The following is a 21,098-nucleotide window of genomic DNA, read 5'->3' as shown; positions in this document are numbered from 1 at the left end:
GTGGTGTCTGGCGGTGACACCACAATTTTTCAGACTGGAAATGTGAAACATCAGACTAATGAAGCGAGCTCAAGAGAAACTATAGAAATATAACCAGTCAACGGACTGTTTGTACATCTTCAGCATGTACCAATTTGATCTCTAACTTTGTTTTAACATAATGTTCAATTTCAGGTCGCTCTCAAGTGCAAGACAAACTCTCATTTAGTCGTAGTGAATAACTAAGTACACATCCTCATGAAAAGTACGTTTAGATCTATTTTAACTTTTTCGCTGATTAAATGGTAAATTGTAGACTGCGCTGCAGTCCAATATATGTGGTTTCTGCTGCATTAGTTAGGACAATGGTCGTACTTGGATTCGGTGAAAGTCGGCTCGTCCGTACTTCATGAACTTCAAAAACGCTACAATACCCATTTTGACTTGACTTTAGCTTTACCATTCCCAATTTTCCCTTTCGTAGGTACCTGAAGGCAGGAATATACTAAGCCTAATTTACATGACTGTTAGTCAACGGTGAGGTTCATCTCTAAAATGACAGCAGCAGAAGTATTGAGTTCGGACGTAGACAAACAGCAGGTGTGGTAAACACAATGTTCATAATAAAACCGGCATATTATTATGGAGAAATGACAACTGGTACTTGTTAACTAGAATATGCCGTCACGATACCAAAAGATTCACTTCTTGTTAAATGTCAAGGAACGTAGAGCGTTATTCGTAGTTTAGTGTTTTCCGTATGAAAGACATTCCTTAACCGCAAGATGTACTAGAGGATGCAGTTACATATAAGCGTTCTCACTTGAGGCTTTCACTTCGGAGACTACAGCACTGCAGTATATCAAAGTCCAGTAGCGTCCGTAGGCGGCTTGTTATCGCGCACGAGCCAAGAAATTTCCGCTACATTGTGGCAGGAGCTACCTGGCAAACTGGCAACGTCGTTAACCACAGCGTGGTCTCCTCAAATAAGGGAACTTCAGTCAGACTTCAGTACCTGTATTGTAAGCGTTGTGGAGAGCTTCCGGCACAGAGATAGCTCGCCTGTCATTCTTTCCAGGAAACGGCTTTTGCGAAGAGCGCATTTTTCATCGCCGAAGGAAAAGTACGGGCACTTCGTATATTTTGGTACTTAACGATCGGCTAGAGAGGATGTAACGCCAACAAAGTTTCTCATCTTATCCTTTGTGAATACGTTAGAAATATTTCATATTACGACGAGAAAACTTTTATGGGGCACAGCGTTTCGTTAACATAGCTCTCGGCCAACTATAAAACTGCAAGTGTTCTTTTAAATATTTATCACGTAAGGATTATCTTTAGTGAGTTTACATTTCTGTCTAGATCTCTTTTCACACTAGACAGATTTCACTCACGAAGCTTACTGCATGTTCGTGTCATGAGTTAAATTTCCTACGCTGATCTTCACTTTGCTGTTTATTTATGTGTTTAACCTGTTAAAATGACTCCTATATGATTATTATAGTCGTGAGCCGTGGAAATATGTGAAGGGTCAATCTTTTATTAATTATGCCTCATTCGACTTCACCAAGCCCGTAGGCAGCCTAACTACTATTCTGTTGTGTGCCCATCGATACGGCTTTAAAGCAAGGTAAATACTTTAATCGCAAGAGGATACATGAACTTGACATCAACCCGATTCTAAAGTGCAGACGGTTAATGGCTTAGGATTTAACTATGAACACGATAAGCATAAAGCTGTGAGATGGGGATGCCATTATTTGCTGTTCAAATCATTGGTTTGTGGCGTGAATCATATTTCAAATTTCACAGATAATGACAGGAAGGTGGATATGGTGGAGCTATGAGGTTATTTAAATACCGAAAGGCAATAACTATTACTTTCTTTTACTGATCAGATTAAACATGACAAATTACTCCATAAGGATTTCACAATAGCAAGCAAGATTTATAGCTTTGAATATTTTAAGAAATCCAATCACCGATGTCACAAAAGAAAGACCAAAACGTCAATAATCACAAACGTAACATTTGACTTAGTGTAACGCATGGTTGAAGGAGAGTGGGGTTATTTAACGTTCTAAAATTGATTCTGACACGCTAGGCACATGCATGGAATTATTCAGTGATTGACTTACTAGGCAGAGAAGCACGCATTTGTGAGAGGGCAGACGTCATTTCAGGCACGTGGTTTGGTTATCACGAAATACATCGGTACAATTCTAAACATATCATTAATGTGGAGGAATCTACCGTAGAGGTGCCGTAACATACTGTTTAGTTATTCGGCCACCTAGGGGATGTTCATACAAGAATCACGAAGTACAGATTCTTTCTGTTGGCTAGTATTTGGAGGAGAGACTCAAAATGATAGAAAATTACGTAAGAGTTACTTTATTTGGAAAGGAGGTGAATATAATCAACTTAATGAATACGGATTGATTAAATGGCGTACACCAGCTGAGACTAGGCAAATTCTATGAGCAAAGCTACACTTTTAACACATGTAGTGGCTGGTACATCTATAGCTACATCTACACACATACTCTGCACATCACACCTAAGTGCCTGGCAGAGAGTTCATCGAACCACCTTCAAAATAATTCTCTACCGTTCCACTATCGAACAGTGCGTGGAAAACACGAACACCTGCATCTTTCCGTACGATCTCTGATTTCCTTTATTTTATTATGATGATCGTTTCTCCGCAATCGAAGTAGAATGTTGGTGACTGAAATTTCGTGAGAAGATCCCACCGAAAGGAGAAACGCGTTTGTTTTAATGATGTCCACCCCAAATCATGTATCATGTCAGTGACACTCTCTCCCCTATTTCTCGATAATACAAAACGTGCTGCTCTTCTCTGAACTGTCTCGATGTACTCCGTTAACACACGATACAAGCAAGCACACTGATTGTGACAATTCAAGAATATATTTAAAAATACCTATTTATTGCACATCGATCATTGGAGTAGTCACAGGTCCATAGAAATGGTTTATATTTTGATAGTACACAAGAGGAGTAGTGGAAGTTTAGAAGGATGAATAATTCAGAGACCGGACAGAATATGTGCACCTGCTACAAACTGGGGAATTTAGGATCAGACTGACTATTGAGTCAGTGCGGTTCTGATGAAAGAGTATGTGCTTTAGTTACATGTGGTGACAGACGAGCCGTAATCCGATTAAACCAGGATGGTTCTATAATTGGCAAAAGCGACCAGAAAATATGTACCTGTCATCCAGAGCTGACCTTAGAATGAAATATGCTACTAAATGAATATGGTCTGAATGTGGTAGTCCATGCTTTGAACACATGTGGTGACCAAGGTTCAAATTCAAGTAAGTTCATAAAAAGAAAGCTTCAACGAACTTCGTTTTAATATACACATAATAAGCACCCCACGGGCGGTAAGCAAGGGGAGCTAATTGCACATTATAATCCTAGTCGACGTACTAACATAGCACTTCAGTGCCCCATTTTTAACGTAAATTCTTTATGACCAAAACCGTACCTACTACATGTTCACAACTTGGCGAAATTATACCAAAATTACTACCCGAAATGAAATCCATGATTGGAGCGAAACATTCCAACAAAACGTGGTTCCTAAGAATGATTCTGGATCACGATCGGCACAGCTTCAGCTGTCTAGAGCGTCCAGCATCATGAGGACACGGTCCTCGTGGCTCCCCTTGTCGGAGGTTTGAGTCCACCTTCGGGCATAGGCGTGTGTGTCGTCCTTAGCGTAAGTTAGATTAAATTGTTTGTAAGCTTAGGGACCGATGTTCCTAGCAGCTTGGTCCCATAAGACCTTACCACAAATTTCCAATTTTCCATCCGGACGGGGATGGGGGAAGCGGGAATGAGTAGTGCCAGTCTCTGTACCTAGGCTCACGAGTGGACCGACCGTGTCCAGTTACAAAATCTAAGTCTCTTCAAATCCCAATCTTCACGAAGTTAAAGTGGAACTACCAGAATACACTTACCGATACTCTCTGCCTACCAGGGAGGGTATTTCAAAATATTTGTTCACTCACAGTTATAAGGAGACGTTACCCGCAAGAAAAATGGGAAGGAGATGGGCGACATTTTAAGATGGATTAGAAATAAATAAAGTAACACACTTGCGGCCTCCTCTACCCAAGGCTTGCGTGTCAGGTTGCAGCAGACGAAAATATACCAATCCAAGACTAAACTCAATGCTGTTGATACTTTCAGGCCGTAATGGCGTTCAATTTAAACGATAGCAGGGCATATTTACCCCTCGCCATATAGTATGCCTCAGGAGAAGAAAAGCGCAAAGGTTGTCCTGTTACTACCATGTCGGCCTCAAGCAACATATCAACATACAAGTTATCACTCACTGATAATGGGGGTTGGTTGGGTTGTTTTAGGGGACGAGACCAGACAGCGAGGTCATCAGTCTCATCGGATTAGGGAAGGACGGGGAAGGAAGTTGGCCGTGCCCTTTGAAAGGAACCATCCGGCATTTGCCTGGAGCGATTTAAGGAAATCACGGAAAACGTAAATCAGGATGACCGGACGCGGGATTGAACCGTCGTCCTCTCGAATGCGAGTCCAGTGTGCTAACCACTGCGCCAGCTCGCTCGGTCACTGATAATGGGTACTGAATGTAAACACCATTTTTATTCGCATTGTGTCAAAGCTCACGTCAAGATTTCCATAGTTATATATACAGTCTCGTGTGAAACTAAAACTACAAAAAGTGTAGTGGTTCTTAACTCACTGTATCATCAATACGCAGACAAAGTAACATGGGTGCCTGTTTCACTGACTAGTATTCAGGAATAACTGTAAGACATTGACAGTCTACTGCACAAAGACAAAATGGCAGCATGGTAGCCGAAGGATTGCTCCATGAATATATTCAAAATAGTAATAGTGAATACATAATTGTAATGGACGGAAATATCCAGAAAACAATACACACATCGTTCTAGCCAAAACGTCAGTTGTTAATACCAAAGGATAAATTACTGAGTATTGATAATAACAAACATGACATAACCCAGATTAGTAGACCATATTAAAAGCCATGAAATATAAACAACGTACCATCACCTGATAACACATTCAAGAAAAATAGCAAATACAAGCAACATGTAATTAACTGTCAATCATTATTAAACAATAAATATCAACAACACTGGGAAATGATTCATAAAGCAGTTGTCAAATGAGGTATGCATATCAGGCAAAAGACATTAGTCAAATGGGAATCACACCACACATTGGTAAATCACAGCTGCGAAACGGTACATAAATAAATAGAGTTCACGTCAGTTGACATATTTCACTTCGCAACGGTAAAACAGATAAAGAATTATAAATCGATCCATTAGCCATCACAGTAATGTGACACAATAACAATATCAATAACACATATGGCCGGCCGAGGTGGCCGAGCGGTTCTAGGCGCTACAGTCTGGAACCGCGCGAGCGCTACGGTCGTAGGTTCGAATCCGGCCTCGGGCACGGATGTGTGTGATGTCCTTAGGTTAGTTAGGTTTAAGTAGTTCTAAGTTCTAGGGGACTGATGACCTCAGAATTTAAGTCCCATAGTGCTCAGAGCCATTTGAATAACATTGGTAAGCGAACATGTTGGTAGTTTAGGTATACTAGTATTTGTATACGAGTGAATGACCCAAAATTAACTCAAAGATCTGGCATAAGGCGGAATTGATGATATGATCCACACCACAACATAATTATACACTGCAATAGTGAAAGATACATGAAAAATGATCCTACAGATGTTACACATCTCATAATAATGTTAAAGTGAAACATCTTGTCAAAGCGGTGAATGGTCTTGCAATACTGACGGATAGTTTTCAAAGCTAAAGGCAAATTAACTGTCAAAACTTGTACGCAAAACTAAGAGGGAAAACTTTTGGAAGCACCATATGTGAGGCCAGTACGGAAACAGCTTAGTAATAGTTCACACCTGAAAAAAAAGTCGTGGCCCACAGTAAGTGTATCAATATGTAAACACTGACAATGACAAAGAGTTTATCATTGAAATTCAGTATAATTAATGACCATGTGTGTCGCAAACGTAAGTTCAACATCAGAAATAGCCTCACGACAAACAAAAGACAAAATCTTTAAAAAACACATCATGTCACCCATCGAAAATAGCACTGAATGATAAACGAGTTTTAAGCGCACATCACTATGTTCATCCATTCATTGCAAATTACAACATTTATACAAATATTGTTTTGAGGTATCAGCACTGAGTTTCAATGACGTGGAATGTTCGAGTGAGAGGGAGTGTCACACAAAAATTGTAGGCGTAACGGTGATTCCGTATCCTTTTGCCGTGATTGTCATCGCGATTAATGGAGTTCAGACAGCCCAGGAGCAGCGCGTCAGCTCGCTAGCTTACAGCAGGAGGTAGACGCAGCTCCTGACAGCGTACAGTAGGCTTAGCAGCTGCCTCTCTTCGTGCCACACAGTCCCTCTTCTTTTGGCGCGATCTATCCGCATGAGTGAGAGTCCCACGTCGCCATGCGCGCACCGACTGAGAGGACACGCTCTCTACGCGCCTCCTGATGGCGCAAAGTGGGACCGACAGCCACCTCTATTCATCTCAGACTGTCCTTTTGGCATGGGCTAACCGCACGCTTGAGTAGGTCATCAAGTCGAGTGCTCACCGAGAGTGCACCTTGCTTACATGGTTCCTGACAGCGTAAAGCGGACGTGGGAGGCGCATCTCTGCATGACGGACCACCTCTGTTCATCTGTAGCGGACTATAACATGCGTAAGAGTACCATGAAGTCGATTGTGTACTGGGAGTGCACACTGTTTACGCCTCTCCTGACAACATAAGGTCAGCGTGGCAGACGCCTGTTGTGTTGCACCGTCCCTCTGATTTTGGCGCAAGCTCTCTGCTTGCGTAAGTGAATCATGATTTCGGGGGCGCGCCAGAGGACTGTACGCTGTTTATGATCCTCTTACAGCTGAAGGTGGGTATGGCTGCCCGACTTCTTTTGGCGTGGACTACCCACCAACGAAAGTGCGTCATGAAGTCTGAATGCGGTACCCATACTCTGTACAGACACTGTGACGACAGGTTGAAGATTCAGCTAAGTGTGTACAAACAAAAAAGTCACCTAAATTCGTTATAATGTACAGATAATAAGCGCTCCAAGGAGGGTAAGCACGGCGGAACTCATTCCACGTTATATAAAAGACCATACCAAGGTAAGCACCTCAAACTCTCGTGTTAAATTAGGATTCTCGGTGAAGAAAGCCGGCCTTTCTGCATGTGTATAAACTCGCGAATTGCAAACATAAATTAAGTTCATGATTGTGGCGAAACATTACAACAAATTCTTCCTCCTACCAATTATTTTATCTCAAAATCGACACCGCCTCTGCAAATGCTTCGCACGAACGTTCTAAGCAGAGTCAGCAAGATACGTCCAAACTCACCTAATTCCCAGTGACAAATGTCTGCTTTGTGCTCTCTGTCAGGGAGGGACTGAGGGAGGACACGGAACAGATTAGTGCCAACCCCACTAGTGGACCCCCCTGCGCTGTCACAAAAGCCATCTCTCTTACCCTCACCAACATCCACGAAATTAAGGTGGTACTAACAGTATGCAATTAACGATACTCTCGGCGTACCAGGGAGGGTATATAAAAACGTTTATTGTCTTACAACTACACTGAGTCTAGTTGCTTTTATTGTTAGGAATGTGGAACTGAATGAAATTCGATATATTAATAACCACGTTTATTGATAAACTCGACAACTCACAGTTGTGGTAAAAATGCTTAATTTTCAATAACATTTCATGACGGCATCCAGTGGAAACATCTCGATAAACAGATACCTAATGCAACCTGTACGAACGCAAATCAGTTAATCCGATAGGAAGGTTAGGGGGAAGCCGAGTAAATCGCGTAAGAACGGAGATGCCTTTAGCAATTCTGCTCAAAGTAAGAGGCCGAACTGCTGAAGGCTACATGTAGAACTACAGAATACAGTAAAATGCACCTGTTGTGGAATCTGGAAGCAGACGTTTCATTACTTGTTACATAAACCACATTGTTGCTGTTGGTGGCAGAAGTACTGCGACCTCAATCTGTAGAGTCGCCAGTGTCCTTCCTTCTAACCTCACACCGTAAGTTGGAGATATATGTTAGAGATCAAAGTAGAAATCCAGCAGAGAAGATCTGTGGAGCGACCAAGAGGAGAGAAGAGGAAGGCGAATTATGATTGTACTGTGAGGCGGCGTCTGTCAAGGAAGCCTCGCTTTAACGCGTGTTTCGTTACTGGTTAAACCTGATTGGCTGAATTCTATTTCTTGCGAACTCTGACCGCTAAAAATGCGTCTCTGAGAGCGGATGTCACCTTACCTGGGCTACGTTTAACTTGATTAAACAGTCAAATTTTTCCTAACAGGTTTCTTACAAAAAAGTCTTTCCTCGGTCTTCCTATCTCTTTCTTCAGCCAGTAACGGAGCTTCCCTTTGGCACCGCCGCGCTCTTACTCATTCTTGGAAAAGTTCCAGATAAACCAACTTCCGTCTTTGCTATCTTCTTAAACAAAGCTTCTTGTGTAAGAGCAACACATTCAGTGGCGTCCCAAAGTTTTCAAAGAATGGATGCTTTATTTTCACCTGCCTGAGAGTGATCTCCTGTGTCCATCTCAACATTCGTGTCTACATTCAGTAGAAAATAATGCTGTGTGTTAATTTTCCTCCTCTCTGCTCCCCACTCCATTTCATAAAACGTTCACTCAAGTAGTTGTATTGGAAGCTCTCCCTGTTGTGGAATGCGCACGACGGGACCGCAGGGTGTGAGAGAAAGCTCTACCGGCCTTGGGGCTGCGGGTCCTTCTTAGAAGAAGCACAACGGGAATCTTGTTGATTTGCATATGTTGCGGGTGTGATCCAAAAATGGTCTCGTAACACAAGATACTCTCACAACGAAAAATGATAAGAAAATGAGTTACATCTTCAGATGGATTAAAAATAAAAAAGGAACACTCTTGCGCACACCTTGTGTGTCAGTTTGAAACAGACGATATCTGTCCAATGCAAGACTGAACTAATTGTAGCTAATACGTTTCTGCAGGAATGGCGCTCAGTTTAATGAAAACTGATCTCTATGACCCCTTCCACCTGGCCAGATAAGGCTTTTCAGAATCTCTCTAAATGGGACAAATAAACAAAAAAATTGTCATCACAATTTTGCTAATGCTAATACCTACAATACTATGGATAATAATCACAGCAACAAAAGTCAAAGATTTACCTGCAACCACATGTCCACATATTTAAGACCATCCGGAATGATAATACTGACTAGAAACTAATAACAGTAGATACAGTATCACTAAAATAACTAATACTACCACGAATACCACCTCTAAAAAGAATAATAACAATAATAATAATTACTTTTATAGTAACAGTAGAGAAGGAAAACGTGGTCACGAATATTTAAAATCTGAATGGCACCAGTTCCTAGAAATAGAAATTCTAATAAACTTCCTCAGCTTGGGACTTCAAGAAATGTGTAAAGTAAGACGGATGGAAAGTATTGGTGTAAGGTATGCGTTCAAAAACAAGAGCAGACATAGTCGCCATTTTAGCAGGAAGATTATTGGTTATCTTGCGAAGTTAGAGAGATGATTAATTTCTCTGATTTTGTGAGACAGATTATTCGAAAGTCGCGTTCCTGTTTAAGAATGTGAAGGTAAAGGCGAGGAATAAGGTACTGGACATGCGAAGCACGCAGTGAAGAACACTAAATGTATGACACTCCCTGCGGTTTTCTGCATCTAACCGGGGACCGGGGGGGCTGTGCAAAAATTGGTGAGATATTTTCCAATTTTCGATGTTCATAGATATAGCAGACTCAGGAATGCACTGGTAGCTCCAGGCACTTTGGTCTTCCCTGAGACCAGAGGGAAGCTAGGATTTAACGATACGATTTTTGGAGACAATGCAGTAACTCAGGTAAGTGAAGGATACGGAAAGAAATCGGCCAGGTCCTTACTGGAGGAACCACCCTGGTATTTGCCATATGTGATTGGCGAAAATCTTGGAAAACCTAAATACTAATAGCTAAATGGAGATCTGAGCCACAGTCATTCCCATAATGAGTCTTTCTGTCTAAGGAAGAACGTCCAGAGTAGGATCGCTGTAATCAATCACTGCAAGTAACGTACACTCCATGCAAACACCATGGCGTCCTATAGGTACCAGCTGACCGCCGTGTCATCCTCTGCCAGTGGCATTATTCGATGCAGTGTGGTGAGTCGTGGGGTCGGCACACGATTGTCCAGGCCATTGTCAGTTTTTGTGGCCTGCAGTCGCTACTTCTCAATCAATTACCTCCACAGTAGGCTTCAAGAGGCTGAGTGGACCCTGTTACAGTCCCTCCAGCGAGGAAAATTTACTGGAAGTACAGGGAATCTAACTCGGTTCTGCCGGCCGTGGTGGCCGAGCGGTTCTAGGCGCTAAAGTCTGGAATCCTGCCTCGGGCATGGATGTGTGTGATGTCCTTAGGTTAGTTAGGTTTAAATATTTCTAAGTTCTAGGGGACTGATGACCTTAGAATTTAAGTCCCATAGTGCTCAGAGCCATTTGAACTATTTTTAACTCAGTTCTTCCGCGTGCCAGAAGAGAAGAGCTTTTTACAATTTCGTAAGTTGTTGATAACACTGATGCTGTCTTACAGTCTCTAGCTGTGTTTTCAGACCACATTAAGTCATAGACTAATTTTACTAAAATTTCATGTTTTAGCTCAAACACGTAAAAAAAGTGAAACGAAGATGTATTTGTTGAAAATTCAAGTTCTGCACTGTCTGAATATGTATCCTTCGTCTACGTCCTTGATCTATCGATCATATGGCTACAAAAATTCGTAACTGCAATCGTTATTTAAGTATGTGAATGGGTTATCAAGCAATGTTCCCTTTTCGTGTCAGTTCAGAAGACGACTTTCCCTGCCATGGCCTAACAAGTCCCTTGGTTCAAGAAAATGTATTATTATTCTGTAGTCATTGTGTATTTGATCAGTACAACTGTCAGGCTGTCTGACGGGGTAAAGACACGGCACTGTCTCGAACAATATGCTCCAGTATGGACAAGTGTCGGCCACTGCGTGCCAAACATTAGGTGTGATTGACGTGCTACACGCATGTAGTCCGAGTCTCGCCTGTCTCAGCATGCCTCGACTTTTCTCGGTCATCTCGGAACTTCACGCTACAGCGTGACATTTCATTTAGCAGTGCAATTCGACAATGTTTCTTTCGGTAATCGGTGCAGCATTTTCAGGTCGACTCGACTTCTGTCAGTTACGAAAAATTGTGGTTTTAGTGCTACTTATCATCCACTATTTATTCGTATTATAAAGGAAGTTCATAGGTCGAGTGGTTGTTTGTACAAAAAGAGACAGTCTAGTGATCTGTCTTCCCAACCCTTAACAGTGACTAGAAAGGATAAGAATTCTCAGTATGTATTATGCAGCCTCATAATCGACCGGTACTGCAAGTTTGCTGTGGAACGCCATAACAACAATGGAAGCTTTAGCTGACGATAAAAGAGCAAAAAAACTACAACTGACGGACGATTTTCATAGGATTTATTGTTCAGTGCATCAAAAACCACTTGGTGCTAAATTAGCACAGTCATGGAGCACGTGATAACACTAGTGATACGAAAAGGAAGCCACTCGCATTATTACATTGTCAGTTGCAACAGCTTTTGATAGAACTGAACGAAGAATATAGTGACGTCATGCATTACAACATAGAACTACAGTTTAGACAAAGGGCATGCCTGAAGCAATTTTTTCGACTTAAACGCCACTGTTGTTGAATTTCAGAAGCAAGAAGGAAAATAGTAACGAAAACTACATCTTCCAGAAGAGATTGAAGACCAGTCAGTTTAAATGGACTTGAGTGCACACTACGCGTTGTAGGGCGAGAAAAAACTTTCTGCTGATCTGCGGCGGATGCATTTAAGGAAATCGCAATGTGGAAGGGACAACTTCTGACAAAAATACCCTTCGTTTCCCTGAACTCAATAGCACTAAAGAAAATGCGAATTATGAAAAATGTATTGTGGCGTTGACAGTGTTACTAGAACAGGTTTGTAAACATTTTGAGGACGCAGCCAGTTTCAAATCTGTTTTTGAGCTGTTTTAGAGACTGTAAGTACAGTATCCTGTATTCTGTGAAATTATCTAGGTGCGTCACTACTCCGTCACAGATTACTCATAACGTCGTGACACAGGTTTAGAGCCAATATTACGCTGTCAAATACTAGTTTCCCCAGAAGTTGTTCACAAAGCCGTCGAGTACTTGCTCCATTATTGTAGTGTTGGCTACTGGGAGAGTCAATACCGACACAAACAAGGAAGTAGAGCAGTTGCGGTGGCCGGTAGAACGAATCCAAAATGATCTGTCCTTAAGACTTGTAGTTTAAGAGAACACTTTATTTCTAAAAATGAAAGAAACATAACTTAACTTGTCATTATGAGGTGGATTGAAGTGTTTCCTGTGCCTCTTGCATGCAATTACTTTTACACGCTATTACTACTCACAGAACGCACGCTAAGTATCGTATTCCTATTACTCAGTACTGATGCTCTCGAAGTCTGCGACCGAACTTTGCCCAGCTAGCGATGGCCGGGCTGCTGGTTACGTCAGCGTTGACAAGGGACATGGAACTCTTTTCTTCCTGGAGGTGTGGCGCTGTCCGCTCTTTCCATTGGCGCGCGAGTCAGCGCCTTCCAGATGCCGTTTCACGGCGCTGTGCTGGTCGCTGTGCAGTCGATGCTTTAGGACTGCTCAACTATTTTGGTTCCACAACTGAAACGTTGTTCATCAGAAAAAGAGTTCATCAGTAATTTGGTGCTCATTGCTACAATGAAATTGGTGTTCATGGTCTAAGAGCTACCACATAACAGACTACCAGACAAACTTCCTTGATGGAGATGATACTGAAACCTAATAGTGAACACCCGTAGGTATGTTGCTGTTTAGTTGAAGTAGTGGGCGATTTATGACGACCTAAATCACCTTTTAATTCACATGTGTAGATCCATGTCTTCCGCTAACTCTAAAGTCTGAAAGAGAGCTCAGTTGTGCGGTGGAGGGTACTGCTATTACCGTTAACAACTCCAACTTCGCTGTTCCATTCAAGAATAGTGCATGAGAAAGAGGATTGTCGGTAAGACTCAGTACGAATACAATTTCTCCGATTTTTTCTTTGTAGTTATTTTGCACGACGCATGTGAGACAGATTAGTATGTTTCTCGACTCTTCTCAGAAAGTATGCTTTCCACTAGCCTCTATGAGATGCACAACGCCCTCTTGCTGCGTTTGCAACTGGTGTTTGCTGTGCAATTCCATTGTTGTTGTTGCGGTCTTCAGTCCTGAGACTGGTTTGATGCAGCTCTCCATGCTACTGTATCCTGTGCAAGCTCCTTCATCTCCCTGTACCTACTGGAACCTACATCCTTCTGAATCTGCTTAGTGTATTCATCTCTTGGTCTCCCTCCACGCTGCCCTCCAATGCTAAATTTGTGATCCCTTGATGCCTCAGGACATGTCCTACCAACCGATCCCTTCTTCTAGTCAAGTTGTGCCACGAACTTCTCTTCTTCCCAATCCTATTCAATACCTCCTCCTTAGTTACGTGATCTACCCACCTAATCTTCAACATTCTTCTGTAGCACCATTTTTCGAAAGCTTCTATTTTCTTCTTGTCCAAACTATTTATTGTCCATGTTTCACTTCCATACATGGCTACACTCCATACAAATACTTTCAGAAACGACTTCCTGACACTTAAATCAATACTCGATGTTAGCAAATTTCTCTTCTTCAGAAACGCTTTCCTTGCCATTGCCAGTCTATATTTTATATCCTCTCTACTTCGACCATCATCAGTTATTTGGCTCCCCAAATAGCAAAACTCCTTTACTACTTTAAGTGTCTCATTTCTTAATCTAATTCCCTCAGCATCACCCGACTTAATTCGACTACATTCCATTACCCTTGTTTTGCTTTTGTTGATGTTCATCTTATATCCTCCTTTCAAGACACTGTCCATTCCATTCAACTGCTCTTCCAAGTCCTTTGCTGTCTCTGACAGAATTACAATGTCATCGGCGAACATCAAAGTTTTTATTTCTTCTCCCTGGATTTTAATACCTACTCCGAATTTTTCTTTTGTTTCCTTTACTGCTTGCTCAATATACAGATTGAATAACATCGGGGAGAGGCTACAACCCTGTCTCACTCCCTTCCCAACCACTGCTTCCCTTTCATGCCCCTCGACTCTTACAACTGCCATCTGGTTTCTGTACAAATTGTAAATAGTCTTTAGCTCCCTGTATTTTACCCCTGCCACCTTCAGAATTTGAAAGAGAGTATTCCAGTCACCATTGTCAAAAGCTTTTTCTAAGTCTACAAACGCTAGAAACGTAGGTTTGCCTTTCCTTAATCTTTCTTCTAAGATAAGTCGTAAGGTCAGTATTGCCTCACGTGTTCCAACATTTCTACGGAATCGCAACTGGTCTTCCCCGAGGTCGGTTCTACCAGTTTTTCCGTTCGTCTGTAAATAATTCGTGTTAGTATTTTGCAGCTGTGACTTATTAAACTGATAGTTCGGTAATTTTCACATCTGTCAACACCTGCTTTCTTTGGGATTGGAATTATTATATTCTTCTTGAAATCTGAGGGTATTTCGCCTGTCTCGTACATCTTGCTCACCAGATGGTAGACTTTTGTCAGGACTGGCTCTCCCAAGGCCGTCAGTAGTTCTGATGGAATGTTGTCTATTCCCGGGGCCTTGTTTCGACTCAGGTCTTTCACTGCTCTGTCAAACTCTTCACGCAGTATCGTATCTCCCATTTCATCTTCATCTACATCCTCTTCCATTTCCATAATATTGTCCTCAAGTACATCGCCCTTGTATAGACCCTCTATATACTCCTTCCACCTTACTGCTTTCCCCTCTTTGCTTAGAACTGGGTTTCCATTTGAGCTCTTGATATTCATGCAAGTGGCTCTCTTTCCTCCAAAGATCTCTGTCATTTTCCTGTAAGCTGTATCTATCTTACCTCTAGTGAGATAAGCTTCCACATCCTTACATTTGTCCTCTAGCCATGCCTGCTTAGCAATTTTGCACTTCCTGTCGATCTCATATTTGAGACGTTTGTATTCCTTTTTGCCTACCTCATTCAGTGCATTTTTATATTTTCTCCTTTCATCAATTAAATTCAGTATTTCTTCTGTTACCCAAGGATTTCTACCAGCCCTCATCTTTTTACCTACTTGATCCTCTGCTGCCTTCACTACTTCATCCCTCAGAGCTACCCATTCTTCCTCTACTGTATTTCTTTCCCCCATTCCTGTAAACTGTTCCCTTATGCTCTCCCTGAAACTGTGTACAACTCTGGTTTAGTCAGTTTATCCAGGTCCCATCTCCTTAAATTCCCACCTTTTTGCAATTTCTTCAGTTTTAATCTACAGTTCATAACCAATAGATTGTGGTCAGAGTCCACATCTGCCCCTGGAAATGTCCTACAATTTAAAACCTTGTTCCTAAATCTCTGTCTTACCATTATATAATCTATCTGATACCTTTTAGTATCTCCAGGCTTCTTCCATGTATACAACCTTCTTTTATGATTCTTGAACCAAGTGTTAGCTATGATTAAGTTATGCTCTGTGCAAAATTCTAACAGACGGCTTCCTTTGTCATTTCTTAGCCCCAATCCATGTTCACCTACTATGTTTCCTTCTCTCCCTTTTCCTACTGTCGAATTCCAGTCACCCATGACTATTAAATTTTCGTCTCCCTTCACTACCTGAATAATTTCTTTTATCTCATCATACATTTCTTCAATTTCTTCGTCATCTGCAGAGCTAGTTGGCATATAAACCTGTACTACTGTAGTAGGCGTGGGCTTCGTGTCTATCTTGGCCAAAATAATGCGTTCACTATGCTGTTTGTAGTAGCTTACCAGCACTCCTATTTTTTTATTCATTGTTAAACCTACTCCTGCATTACCCCTATTTGATTTTGTATTTATAACCCTGTATTCACCTGACGAGAAGTCTTGTTCCTCCTGGCGCCGAACTTCACTAATTCCCACTATATCTAACTTTAACCTATCCATTTCCCTTTTTAAATTTTCTAACCTACCTGCCCCATTAAGGGATCTGACATTCCACGCTCCGATCCGTAAAATGCCAGTTTTCTTTCTCCTGATAACGACGTCCTCCTGAGTAGTCCCCGCCCGGAGATCCGAATGGGGGACTATTTTACCTCCGGAATATTTTACTCAAGAGGACCCCATCATCATTTAACCATTCAGTAAAGCTGCATGCCCTCGGGAAAATTTACGGCCATAGTTTCCCCTTGCTTTCAGCCGTTCGCAGTACCACAACAGCAAGGCCGTTTTGGTTAATGTTACAAGGCCAGATCAGTCAACCATCCAGACTGTTGCCCCTGCAACTACTGAAAAGGCTGCTGCCCCTCTTCAGGACCCGTACGTTTGTCTGGCCTCTCAACAGATACCCTCCGTTGTGGTTGCACCTACGGTACGGCTATCTGTATCGTTGAGGCACGCAAGCCTCCCCCCCCCCCCCCAACGGCAAGGTCCATGGTTCATGGGGTGGCGGGGGGGTGGGGTGGGGTGGCGGATGGGGGTGCAACTCCATAGCGTCTCGCAATTACTAAACGAAGTCGTGGCAATTCGCGCCGCTCTTGGTTCAAATGGCTCTGAGCACTATGGAACCTAACTTCTGAGGTCATCAGTCCCGTTGAACTTAGAACTACTTAAACCTAAGGACATCACACGCATCCATGCCCGAGGCAGGATTCGAACCTGCGACTGTAGCGGTCGCGCGGTTCCAGACTGAAGCGCCTAAAACCACTCGGCCACATCGGCCGGCCTGTGCCACTCTTCGTTGACTCTTATTTATCTCTTACACAGGTGCGCCGGCCGGTGTGACCGAGCGGTTCTAGGCGCTACAGTCTGGAACCGCACGACCGCTACGGTCGCAGGTTCGAATCCTGCCTCGGGCATGGATGTGTGTGATGTCCTTAGGTTAGTTAGGTTTAAGTATTTCTAATTTCTAGGGGACTGATGACCTTAGAAGTTAAGTCCCATAGTGCTCAGAGCCATTTGAACCATTTGAGGAAAGGTGCATGCTTTAGGGGCGATCGTAATAGTGATCCCGAACTAAGAAGTTCGTATAGACTAATGAGCTATTCCGAATGGTTTCTGAGGCAAAACACCTTTAACGTCAGTTCTGTGCGTTTTTCTTAAATAACACGAAAATCGTGGCTTCTAGTGAAGACTTGTCGCAGTAAAAAACTAAACTACATTAAATTTTCTACAACAAAGATCGTATTCATTTTTTTCCCTCTAGGGCTAATAGTTCGCGTGATGAGTGTGAGGTACCATTGAAAATCTCGCGCGATGCCCGTGTTCAGCAACTTAGGTAGTTTTTGTAGGCCAATTTAAGGTACTTTCCCGGTTCGATAGGCCCCAGTTGTCTTTATGAAACTGTTCGTTTTCAATTCCTTATACCACACTGCTAAGTTTCAAATAATGACAGTGTACTGAATAAGACAGAAAATAATTAACAATGTCCATTAAACGTGTTCCCAATATTCGGAATAGGGCATTATGTCCATACGAAGTTTTTTGTTCAGTCACCAATACTATCACCCCTCTAAGCGTGTGTCTTTTATCCTGACTCACTCCTTATTAATCCAAGCTGACGAGTAATATTAAGGAATCGGTCGAAAGATTGGTCTATAAGGCAATTTTCGTGAATGAATTGCGCTCCCGTAAGAGTCTTCCATTAGTCTGAGCTTGACATCTAGTTTTACCGTATCTTGTTTCATAAGGTGATTCGATTTTGATTTGTGCAAGCAGATACTTCAAGATATTTTCGACAGTTACTGTTTTCATTGTTTTATCACCAATAGTTCAAATAGTTCAAATGGCTCTGAGCACATCTGTGGTAATCAGTCCCCTAGAACTTAGAACTACTTAAACCTAACTAACCTAAGGACATCACACACATCCATGCCCGAGGCAGGATTCGAGCCTGCGACCGTAGCGGTCACGCGGTTCCAGACTGAAGCACCTAGAACCGCACGGCCTCACCGGCCGGCCCACCAATAGTAATGCACCATGAAGCTGTGATGATAACTCTAGGGTGCACGGGCGTTAGGTACCTGTTAACTTCATTTCTGCAGATATGGGCCGGTAGTTGATTCCATTTAGTAGATGAGTTTTCGCCTTGCTGATGGTGAAGTGGTTGATTTCTCACTCTACGCCAGAGTTCTAGCGCTATTATTGCATCGATGTTTATTGAAATGTAACGCTGCAGTTGCCAGTTATTTCGTTTTTTTTACATAGCATGTTTAAATTAAGTTACGAGTCATTTTCAAGGGTATTAAATATTTGTGCTGTAGGCATCAGGATCACACAAATAAAATACGCTGTATTGTTCCTCACAAACTCTTACTATACTTGTATTTCAATCTAAACCTACTGTCGAAAGAAAAAACGTTAGTTTCAGCAGGAGTGTTGCAGTTTAACAAACATAAATCAGTTAATTGGAATCTACCATCATACTGTGTTCTAAATTTGTAATTTTAAAGCTCACGTTTTACTGCTCGGAACTTCCGAATGTGAGACACTATATGTAGCTAAGCTACGGGGGTTCATATCTCGCTGTTCCGGTAATATCGTATTGTGTTGTGTGCGTAAACTTCCTGAGATCGCAGCAGAACATACAATCCCATAAGTTTCGTGTTTTGATTGTTTCAAATGAGGTAATGTAACTTTCACTAATGGTTACGCAGATCTAGATCAACCGTTTAAAAATAAAAATTTCATCGCTGTTGCCAGTAGTCTATCAGAATATAGCGGCACCTGATCCATACCTCAAAAGAACATCGGCCCACAATTGGCCTACAAAGATTGGGGAAATCTGCTGAAATCCCAATTTTATGTCGTGGGTCAGTGTAAATGAAGATAGGTTTTTGTAGCACTTGTACTGTGGCTGATATGTTATCATGTAGTGAAAGTGAGAATGTGGCATGTCAGCTACAATAATTCGTCTCTAATGAACTCATCTTCAACAGCACGTTAAAGTTATTCTTCCTCTTTCCCTAAAGGAAATGATGTGTTTTCTCTGCGGAAATCAAATGGAATCAAGAAGCTAAGCTAAAAGCCACTATGTGGGCTGTCGTAAGCAAAATCAGACTGTGGTCCATTAAACGCAATATACAGTCTGTAGAGATGCCATCTAGGAGACTCGCTAAGACTCTGCAGAGGAACTTATGCTTCAGTTAACAGCATTACTTAATCATGCAGAAGTCATCATCCACAATCATTCAAGTCTATCCCAAGTTACGTGTTTCATGGGTAGTCACTCATCAGCAGATATTTCATACCATAAATTTTCGTACGTGAATGATCCTGAAGATTTTTTGAGACACACTCTTTCGGCAGCACTGCAAATAAAATTTCGTCGTACCGAATCTCCCAATGTCATATAGGTGATCAAACAGGGAAGTCCAAGCCGCTTCGAGAAAGAATTATGCGAAGAAAGAGAATAGAATTTACCCATCCGTTGACAGTGCTGTCAGTAGAGACGGAGCACAAGTTCGGATAACGAAAGGATGTGGAAGGAAATCGGGAGTGCCCTTCTCAAAGGAACCATTCCGTCACTTACATAGAGAGATTTAGCGATATCACAGAGAACGTGAATCTGGAAGGGGGTTTGAACATCCACTCTCACGAATGCCAGTCCAGTTTGCTAACAACTTCTTCACCTCGTTAGGTAAGCACAGGGAGGGCAGGGAAACCTTAAGGTCAGACCAATAAGGTTGAATTCTGCAAACGTGACGTGTGGCTTTCGTAGCTGGCATTAGTGTCACAGAGATGATTCCACTCAAGCTGTAAGTAATTTATAATCAATCAGCCACCTGGATTTCTACAGGAGTTAGTACACCTTTCACAAACGAAGTAATGATAATCTGACATCCTGGAAATTGATATCCGTTGTATCATAAAAATTATCCCTACCCATCGTGTTGTACAGCCGATATGTTTATCGAGGGATATAAACGAACGTACTCTTTAATTTTCTTTGTCGTAACACCGTTGCTACAGCAATAAGTTCAACAATTTCGGCACAATGATCTTATGTGTAGATGTAATAGAATGTATGTATGCTTTTAGATGTAATGATTTCCATTTCCACAACTCCACAGGAGTTCAGTAAACTACACTGCATAGATTGCAAAATTCCCCCGTGTCCTAATCTATGGAAACTCTTGTAGAAATTACTGAATGTTAACTTCCATTAGTACTGCCAAGGAAGTTTCCTTCTTACTATATCTTCTCCTAAACTATTCGAGACTTAAAAGGATTTTCAATAGCTGTGACACTTTGAGCCAGTCACTCTTCGGGAACATGGTTAGCTGATTGTGTGTTCAGATCGTCGTCTAGTCGCAAAAAAGAAATCTTATTCTGAATGATCAGGTGGCACCGTACGGTCTAAAAACAACTGTAAGACGTAGAGAACGACTACAATATAGCCGCAGTAGCCGAACACGCGAACAATGACTTAGAAAACCAGCAATTTTTCGAGATGTTAAGTTCGAATTAACTTTGACTAACATTGGCGTACACGTTGATCACAACTGAGTCACTGTTACAGTTTCGAATGCTGACAGTTAACATCATGTGTATAACGTCGTTGGAAAACGTACCTCGACAAAGTACCATGGCCTATAGAAGCCTGATAACACAGAACAGTACGCTAAAAGGCAGCATCTTACACTGTCGACCACCAAAGTTGGAGAGACATACATCACAAGATTATAGGTATACTCGGCTTTTGCACAATGGATATTTCACTTTCGTTCGGTATCAGTGCCTATGTAAAATTTCCTTACAGGTTACTGATGAATGGCAGACTAGGTATCGCCATCGAACAACCGACTTTGGCTTGCAGAGCTTTTAGTCTCATGAATTGTCTAGACAGGAATCATATCTCGCTTCTATCAGGCTGTGTCCT

The sequence above is a fragment of the Schistocerca americana genome, chromosome X (genome assembly GCF_021461395.2).
Source record: "Schistocerca americana isolate TAMUIC-IGC-003095 chromosome X, iqSchAmer2.1, whole genome shotgun sequence".
NCBI lineage: Eukaryota > Metazoa > Arthropoda > Insecta > Orthoptera > Acrididae > Schistocerca > Schistocerca americana.
This window is presented reverse-complemented; position numbering follows the sequence as displayed.